This window comes from Pseudophryne corroboree, chromosome 7, assembly GCF_028390025.1.
Source record: "Pseudophryne corroboree isolate aPseCor3 chromosome 7, aPseCor3.hap2, whole genome shotgun sequence".
Lineage (NCBI taxonomy): Eukaryota > Metazoa > Chordata > Amphibia > Anura > Myobatrachidae > Pseudophryne > Pseudophryne corroboree.
The window spans coordinates 432,103,262-432,113,624 of NC_086450.1; positions in this window are offsets into that span (position 1 = coordinate 432,103,262).

The following is a 10,363-nucleotide window of genomic DNA, read 5'->3' on the forward strand; positions in this document are numbered from 1 at the left end:
GGTTTATTATGTCAACATGAGAATATTGTAATGTTGTGAGAGTGACGGTTCGGTGTAGTGCCTGCAGCCATGCAGGTGTAGACTCACTACTTACCAGGCTCCGCACCCTCTCACCTTCAGGTCGTGGAAACTCCAACAGACCTGGAACTCCAAATGGACACAGACACGATGACCAAGGGGGAAGGAGATTGTTGAGTGCCGTTCCTCCAAACTGCGGACTGAAATGCCCTCCGAAACTAAGGGAAGTAGAACTTTCGGGCTAGGTGAAGGTCATCCTCGGCACTTGGCCTCAGAGCCTGAATTTCACCTATCACTGTTCGCCCTGATGGAAAGGAGATAGATAGGGAACAGACACACACAGAAAGGGACACACAGACAGAGATGTTTCTCACCGTCGCAAATCTTGCACGCTGAACTTCTCCTTCTTCGCTTACAGGTCCCTGTAAGGAGATAAGAACCACACTACCGTGCAGGGCCTAGCCTGGTGTACACTCAGGCCCGGCGCTACCCGCTCAGCAAAGGGATGCAAAGCAGGTAGGCGCCTGACTGGAGAGGCGCTCTCCGTGCTCTGCATCTCTGCTGCTGCGCCAGGGCCCCCTGCTGCTGCTGTACGCTGCTGTGCCTGTCACACCATTTGACAGGCTGTGGAGCCGGCAGCTTGAAGCTTCCACCTACCCCCCTGCAGTGTCAGTCAGTGTCCTGGGCGCTGGCCAAAAATGGGGCGGAGCTAAACGGTGCTGAGGGTTGGAGCTACACAGGACCAGACAGAAGAGGACAGAAACTGCTACAAATCCAGCGAGCTAGATAGTATGTTGAAGGAGCGTGAGTGAGAAAGTGTGTGTATCTGTGTGTATGTGTATATGTTTGTGTGTGTGTGTGTGTAACTATCTATGTGTATGTGTATCTACAGTATGTGTGTGTATGTATGTGTGTGTGTGTGTAGGGCAGTGTATATGGCACTGTGTGGCAATGTGTATCTGGCACTGTAGGGTCCTGTGTATGGGGCACTGTGTATCTGGCACTGTGGGGCACTGTGTATCTGGCAATGTGTATCTGGCACTGTAGGGCACTGTGTATCTGGCACTGTGGGGCACTATGTATCTGGCACTGTGGGGCACTATGTATCTGGCACTGTGGGGCACAGTGTATCTAGCACTGTGGAGCATATCTGGCACTGATGGCATATGTGTATCTGCCAAAGTGGGGGCGTATTTGGCACTGTGGGGGCATATATGGCACTGCTGGGGGCATTTGTGTAGCTGGCACTGTGGGCTATTTGTGTATCTGGCTCTGTGAGGCATTCGTGTATTTGGCACTGTGGGGGCATATCAGGCACTAAAGGAGCATACTGTATCTGGCACAGTGGGGGCATATGTGTATCTGGCAGTATTGGGGTCATATGTGTATATGCCCCCCATGTGTGTATCAAGCCCCCATTTTCATTGGCCACGCCCCATGTGGCATTTGGCCACACCCATTTTTGGCACGCAGCGCCTTTGGCACGCGCACACAGTACCACTAAGACATTTTTTCTACTCCCACCACTGGTGGGAGGGAGGGGGGCATAATTTGTATAAATGGCACTTCTGATGACATTATATATAACCGACACTACTACAGGGGCTATTATGTATATAACTGGTGCTACCACCGGGGCTATTATGTGTATTACTGGTGCTACCACAGGGGCTATTATGTGTATAACCGGCGCTACCACAGGGGCTATTATGTGTATAACCGGCGCTACTACGGGGGCTACTATGTGTATAACCGGCGCCACTACTGGGGACATTATGTGTATAAACAGCACTACTATGCGCAGGGTAATGTGAATAAGATTGTGCTACTGTTTGCCGTAATTTGAAATGGGGTTACTTTTGTGTGGCCAAGCCCCTTCTTTGTGAGACCACACCACTTTTTGCCGCACGCTGTCCCTTTGTAAAATATGGGAGGGCGCAAATTTATAATTTGCAGGGTGGCGCCGAACACCCTAGCACCGGCCCTGTGTACACCACTACACTAACTACAACAACAACAACAACAGAGCCCTCCAACTAACTCTGTGTGTGTGTGGTGCAGCAAACTCTAAACACAACTATAACGAGCTCCGCCCTGCACGTAACCAACATTCATCACAATATCACAGTACAAGAATATATAACGGTGCTGTCCCTTTAAATGCCTATCTGCTAACTGTTATGACTACGTGTGTGGAGCTAGACCGCTCCTCCGCAGAGGGGAGAAAACTACTTTAGAATTACTGGGGAGTGGGCACCGTACATCCTGCCCACCTTTCCACACGCTCACTTGGGCTACTTTCCCCCTAAATGCACACAGGCCGGAGGCCTGACTATACCCACGGGCCTAGTGCCCGCCTAACGTGGAGCTGGGTGGAGTGACCTGGGCAAGGTCAAAATACCGACATGTCAAATGTCGACAGGTCAAAATACCGACATGATTTTTTCATTGTTTTTTTGGTGTGTATGTCGACATAGGTCTCTGGTGGTCTAGTGGTGATTTTTCTGGTCTGGCAGGTCAGGTGGCTTCAGAGTTGTCTGCTGTGTCTGGCAGTCAGGTGATGATGACTTCCAAAGGATCCAACGACACTTCTGGTGGTAAGTATGACTAATCCTAACCCTCCCTTTTGTACCTAACCCCAACACTTCCTTCTATAGCCTAGCCCTCACCTTCTGTAGCCTAACCCTCCTCCTAGTGTCTAACCCTAACCCCCTGTCCCGTGGCCTAACCCTCCCCCTGATGCCCGACCCTCACCCTAGTGCCTAACCTCCTGTGTCATAGCCTAATCCTTACCCTCCCACTAGTGCCTGACCCTTCCCCTAGTGCCCAACCCTAACCTCCCTTCCCATAACCTAACCCTTACCCTCTCCCTTGTGCCTAACCCTAATCTCCCATCCCATAGCCTAACACTTACCCTTCCCTCCCGTAGGCTAAACCTCCCTCTAGTGCCTAATACTAACCTCCTGTCCCGTGGCATAACCCATACCCTCCCCCTGGTGCCTAACGCTCCCCCTTGTGTCCAATCCTAACATCCCTTCCCATAGGCTAACCCTCCTGTACCATTCCCTTCCGTAGGCTAAACCACCCTCTAATGCCTAACACACTGCCTCCCTTAGCTTAACCCTAACCATCCGCTGCTGGTGCATGCAGAATGTCAACAATGTAAATATATGTCGACATTTTAACATCGATTTTTTTTAAGTCGACATAACTTAAAAAATCATTGTGATTTCCACACCATGCATGACTAATGACGCCACTCTTGTCCTCCTCACTGCGGTTTCTCTTTCAAACCTTGTGCATTTTAGAAACAATATGTTCATTATGATTATAAAACATTGTGCTTAGCCTTAGCGTGTCTCTTCTGGCGTTACCATTGATATTTCATCTGCGTCTCTCTGCACACACAGCTAAGAACAAGCAATGCTATTTAACAATAAGCTGATGTAACTGTCTCAGTCCCTCTGTGAGGGCAGTAATTGTACCTATATCTATTGGCATTATGCATATAAGTCTTTGCAGGGCTGTACACTCAGAACTGTCTTCGAGTCCCTGCCCCATGCAGGACGTATAAGGATGACTGCTGTGAGACCAAATATATAGATAGGGTCCAAGGGTCACATACTACAGCTCGGCATACGGGTGAGAATACAGCACCATGCACACAGTGCAAGTGTAATTGCGGACGACTTTTCCTCAACTTTACATCAGCACCTATGTCCCACGTAGCTACTAGCAATGCAGTTTACAACAGGGTCTCATATTGGTTAAATGTCACCGTGTCCATACCTGCCACAATGGCTGTAGAGAAGTTCTTAGAAGGAAGGAGGCTGCTGAAGGGTTGTGTACAAATGTAAAAGCTGATTATAGCGCTTATAGGTTCTATTCACTTATGGACAACCGCTCCTTAAATCCTGACACAAGGCTGTGCACTACCATACAGGTAATATGCTAAGGCAGCAGGAGGCACTATAGGTAACAGATGCCTCCAGACATCAATCTGAGTGCTGAGTCCGAAGGCAAATCACCATCGTGACTATCAGCTTACTCAGGATAACTGCCTGAACTGCTCAATCTACGTCAGAAGGTGCAGACCCTGGCCTCAAAACTCCCAGAATTGGGAAGGCTGGCCAGCTCCACCCACTCCCAGCCCCGAAACACAGGCAGACTATCAATCAGGCTGTGGCTTGTGGGCACATACGCAGAACAGCTCCTGCTCATGCGCAGTCATCTCACCATCGGAGATGTATGTAAGCCATCTGGTTACGTACATCTCTGAATCAGGCCCAGTGCCCAATCTTTAGAGACTTACCTCCAAAACAGATTTCTGGGTATTCAGCACAAACCTTACCATAAATGGCTTGTAGAGCTTTATCGATATAATAATCAATGATGGATGAGATGTCTCTGCCGTGCGCAGTGGTAGCTGGGGTGCGCACCACATGCCCCCACTGTGCAACTGCTATGATAGGAGACGGGGACAGAGACGGATAGACTAATAGAGGAGAACCCGCTACAAGGTAAGTATAGTGTGACGGGGACGTTGACTGACCCAACGTAAGGCAGGTCCAAAACAACTTATAGTTTCCTACTGTGGGAAAATATAATAGGGGATTGAGTAGGCGCTGGTAGATGTTGAGCGCACTGCCTTAGTATCCCATCCCCCTCACGTCACACAGCAAAGGCCACCACCTCACTGGTCCCAGTGCTACACAGTGAGTAACTTCAGCCGGAGAGTCCACAGTTCGCTACAAACTTTGGGGGTTATGTATCAAGCAGAGAAAATTTTGGAGAAGTAGACCAGTGGAGAAGTAGCCCATAACAACTGCAACTAATCAGCAGCTACCTATCATTTTATATAAATGCTTCCTCAAATCTGATTGGTCGCTATGGGCAATTTCTCCACTGGATCACTTATCCACTATTTTCACTGTTTGATACATAACCCTCAAAGTTTGCACCTTTGCACCCACAGCAAACAGTGTAAGCCAGTGGTTCTCAAACTGTGTGCCGTGACATCCCGGGGTGCCTCGGGACACTTGCAGGGGTGCCTTGGATTTGTTGTCCAGGACCAATTCAAATTATTTATGGTCAATGTAATAGTGCTGGTGGCATCATAAAATATGTGGACAACCGGAAGCAAAAAGTGTCCCTCACCACACAACTGACCCTAAGTATGACATATAAACATAATTTACTTAATTTTATATTTCTTTCTAAATTTCTCAATAGGAAATGTGTGGCCTAAGGGTGCTGTGAAAAAAATTGTGATACTGCAGGGTGCTGTGATTCAAAAAACTTTTGGAACTACTGGTGTAGGCAATAGATTCAACTAATGTCATCCTTCAAGCTTTGTGATAATGTAACCTGCTCCATGCATTAACCGAATACCTTCTGTAATCATTCCCTCCGGTAAACTTGCTCAAAATATAAAAATAATATTATGCATGCGATGGGTATGCAATATGCTCCGGTAATCTCGGAGCTGTTGTTTCCACCCCCCTGCCTATTCAATTGAGGCCTCAAAAGCGTTTTCGGCAGTGCAAGTGAGAAAATGTGGATTCGCTCCTGCTAAAAAGGCCTTGCTATTGAATAGGGCGAATCCCCATTTGCCCTAAAAACAGCGAAAAGTCAGGTTTTTTCGCCTAGGCGAGAATAACGGACCAAAATGCATACCTCCATATAACTGTTATTCGCAAAGACATTTGTTACCTATTATTACATTTATGCACCCACTAAGCACAGTGCCATGGTGATATGTACATACATTCAGTGTTGGACTGGGGCATGAAGGGCCCACCGGGGAAATGCAGTGGTAGGGGCCTATTCTTAGATGCTTGGCTAACTATTAGTTCATGGTCTGGGCCCCTTGATAAATAATATATATAGTAAATATTGCTAGTGCATGCATAATGTACCGGATTAATAACAGCAATGCACTGTAGAGAATACACCATAGTCCTGTGCAGTATAATGTAACATATTCATAATGTATAATTGAGAGGGTGGGCCCCCAGGCAGTGGGGCCCACTGGTGATTTCCCCTGTACCCGTATGGGCCAGTCCGAGCCTGCATACATTACCCTTGCACTGCTGGCTGAGGTATGTGGATATTTTGCAATGTAAATTAGTTTAAGTGAATTTAAATGTTTAATTATTTATTAAGAAAAAAAATGACTTGGTTTTGGGCATTTTTGTCAGTAGCAATCCTTCAGAAGCAACCGGTCCTCCTACCACTTGCCGCAGTCCTATGTGCTTTGGAGAAAGGGAGAGACAACATTTTGAAAAATGAGACCCCAGGAGACGGGACAGGGGGGATGGTGTGGGTTTAGGACGATCTGCTATTTTTGGGCAGTGGTGGATTTTGCAGCCTCCACAGGAAAGTTCTGCCACCCCAATCAGTGCTAGTGAGCCAGATGCAGTCCATGACTGTATTGGCTTCACTGTGACTGGCAGTGACTTCCTATTGGAAGTACTACCTGTCCGTCACAGACACACAGGGCAGTCCCATTGAGAGGTGTCAAATCTGACACATGCGCAGTGCACAGAAATTCGTTCAACTGTGCAAACCACATCCGTTCAACTGCACCACACCCACCACTGATACCGACCCACAATATGAATTTGGTGGGGGAAAAGCCTAGGGCTAATATTAGCAAGTGTCCATTTACTGACAAAGCAGCAGATGCTTCCAAGAGGCGTTATTAAGTGTGTGTACTGGGAGGGTGGGAAACAGTAAAACATGACATGGTCGAGTCACATTATTAAGACTGTGAGGGGACGCCAGGCTGGGGGAATGAGGGAGGTCTCTCACCTCCGTCTTCCCCGGACAGGCAGCGGCGGGACGCGACGGGAAATGGCCTCGCGGTGGGTTTCCGGCACGGAGGGGCTTGCATCCGCTGGGATTCAAGCCCCTCCAATCGCGTTGCGGCTATTTGAATTTGGCGCCGGGCGGGAGCCAATCGGGGCTCGCGCCCGGTCAGCCAATGGGATCGGGCCGCGACGAGCCAACCAGGGCTCTTCGGGACATAGCTCCGCCCCCTCCCAGCGTCATATAACAGACGCTGCGGAGCGGGAGCGGTCAGTCGGCGCCGGACACGGAGTGGTGAAGAGCTCCAGAAGAAAGAAGAAGCGGCGGCCGGGAAGAAGAGGCGGCGGCGGAAGAGAAGAGAAGAAGAAGCGGCGGCCAGGAAGAAGAAGCAGCGGCGGCCGGAAGAGAGAAGGAGCCCGGGATCCAACGCGGAGGTCCGGCGGAGAGTGCTGCAGTGTGTGGGTAGCAAAAGAGCTGACAAAGCTCCCCACTGCAGCCTCTCCCTACGGTCCGGTAAGCGGCCTTGTGCCGAGAGTATTCCCCCTAGACCACCAGGGTGTCAGGCATTAGGCCTGTGGGCACGGATGGGCAATAGCCCCGAGCAGCAGATAGGAGAGCTGGCCCTTCGTGCATCAAGTAATCCTGGCGTTAGGCCAGGATTGCTAACGTCCCTAGACAGGCAGGCACCAGGCCTGAGGCTGCAGTCAGGCACTAGGCCTGTGCCACAGCAAGGATAAAAGGAAGGGGGGGCTCCCACTTGTATAAGTGGTCTTGGCATTAGGCCAAGACTGCCCACCACTTGACAAACAGGCACTAGGCCTGAAGGGGAATATCGGCAGTAGGCCGTGGAAGAGCTAGGAATAGGATCGTGACCTCTGCTGTGGGGAGCCCTGTTCCAGGGTGGGCACACTGAGGGAGGAGTCCATGGTATGGACTGATTCCCTCTCTCTAGTTGGGTACCCCGGCGGGTGGGCTGTGCGGCAGCTCGCTTGGGGCCTGTTGTAGGTCGGGTATGGAGGGTCGGCTGACCCTCGTATTCTGGGCGCCCCTTTAGTGTTCGGGGGGGGGGGGGGCTGTGGAGAGACCGTCTGGTTTCGCACGGTCTGCCCCCGGACGCCAGAGTGGGCGGCGATCCTCGTAGGGAGTTAGGTCGTACCAGTGATTCTCCTCCAGGCTCGAAGCAGCGGAACCTTCATCAGACCGGACATGAGAGGTAACTCCCATTTTGTTCTATTGTCATACTGGTATACTGTATCTGCTTGTACTGTTTGCTGGAGCTAGATGAAGTAGCCAACCAAGTTACACTGTTTGAAGTTCATAATAAATAGGCTCAGTTCCGTTGTTTGCCATTTATTAGTTTGTAGGGAGGCTGCTGTCATTCTCTTTCCAGGAGCAGGGACTCGCGGCAAGCAAGCTGACAAGAGTACCAGTGTGAGTATACTCTGTGGGTGTGTGTCCTTGTCCGCGTTGAGCGCCGGTCGCGAGACCCCGCTAGGCCTAGCGGGCTCTCTCTCACCTAGGTGCGCAAGTGCCGAGTAGGTGACATTTTGGGTGGCTGAGGCCCGCAGGCCAATGATGACATTCACCTAACCGGTGAACGTCGCGGCCACCCCGGTGTGCCACCCTTACCCCGTCAGAGAAGGGGTGAGCACACGGTGATAGTGTCTCTTTTTCCTCTAGCCGTCGGTCCTCCAGGTCGAGTCCCCGGGTAGAGGCCCTGAGGAAGAATTTCGCTCGGACAAACAGAAATAGAGCGGTCTGGAAACGAGGAAAAGCATTTTGAGGTAAGGAGTGGTACACCTGCACGGCCGCAGGTAATACACTGTATCGGCACCCTTACATTTGGCGTAGTCGGCAGGATCCCCTGTGAAGGATGGACCGAGCAGAAAAGTCGGGGAGCGACAGCGATGAGTCTCGGGCGAAGCTGCCCATTGGGGCAGCCCTGAACCATCTCGACAAGTTTGATGGGCAGAATATGCCCCTGACAGAGTGGATCGAACAGTTGGAGACCACTATTGAACTCTACAAGATCCCGAAGAGCGTACAAGTGAACTTGGCGTTGAAGGTCTTAACTGGTGACGCCCGGAAGACGGTAAGGGTACGTCCCGAACGGCTCCGTAGAAGCCTGGCTGACGTCTTCAAAATTCTAAAGGGCATATATGGAGAAAAGGCTACCACGACCACACTAAAGAAGCGTGTTTTTGCGCGGATCCAAAGGGAAGACGAGACCATCTCCCAATTCGCTAACGCGATACAGGAATATATGAGCGAGATCCAGACGAGGGAGGATGAGGATTTGATGACGGGGGATCCGGATTCCACCTTGAGGGGTATTCTAATAGGTGGACTAAGGAGTAGGTCCCTACTAAACTATCTTCAGGACAAGGTCGATGGGGATGACAAGCTCACCTTCTTTGAAGTATTGGGTATGGCGCTGAAGAAGGAAGAAAATGCGGAGTTTAGTTCCAGCGCTGTGTCCACACCACAAACCCAACCGGTAGATAGAGTTCGGACGCCGGAGGTTAGTCCCTTGGAGGGCTGCATGAAGGATTTAAACCACCACACTCCTTCTCGTCCAGGACGAAGTGTCCCAGTTGAGGCAGAGGGTGGAACGGGCGGAGAGTCGAGACGCCGACCAAGAGAAGAGGGGTTGGGACGACGAGGATCGTTATAAAGAAAAGTCCCCTCGGAAGAAAAGGGAACAGGAGACTACTGGACGTCGGGGAGGGGACGTCGCCTGAAGTTTGCCAGGGATGTGGCGGCGGGGAACATTGGGTCCAAACTGCATCCCAGCCCCGGAAGGACGTTGGGAGGACCGTTTGCTGAGGGACAAAGGGTGTTGGTCCGAGAGAAGCGGCCTGGGAACAAGTTGAGCGAGCGATGGGAGGTGATGCCTTATATCGTACAGCGGCGGGTGTCTCCGGACAACCCAGTCTATGAGGTGAAGGCAGAAGACGGGAGTGGATGTGCCTGCACTTTGCATTGGAACATGCTGCGCCCTTGCCTCTTTGAGGATTTGGCTCCCCTTGGAACAGTCCCAGTGGCTACCCCTGGATTAGATGAAGATGATTGGTGGGTTCCACCACCTTACGTGGCACAAGAGCCCGTGCCGTCAGGAAGGACAGCCGAGGTTGCGGATCCTGAGGGATCTGTTCCGCCCCCAGCGACTCTGCCTAGGCGTTCCACCCGAGCGACGTTGGGAGTACCAGCCCCCCCGTTTTGCAGATCCAAACTTTGAGTGGGCAACAGCTCACATCTTTGTAGGGACTACAAAGAAAACAGGGGGGGAAATGTGAGGGGACGCCAGGCTGGGGGAATGAGGGAGGTCTCTCACCTCCGTCTTCCCCGAACGGGCAGCGGCTGGACGGTTTCCGGCATGGAGGGGCTTGCATCCGCTGGGATTCAAGCCCCTCCAATCGCGTCGCGGCTGTTTGAATTTGGCGCCGGGCGGGAGCCAATCGGGGCTCGCGCCCGGTCAGCCAATGGGAACAGGCCGCGATGAGCCAACCAGGGCTCGTCGCGTCATAGCGCCGCC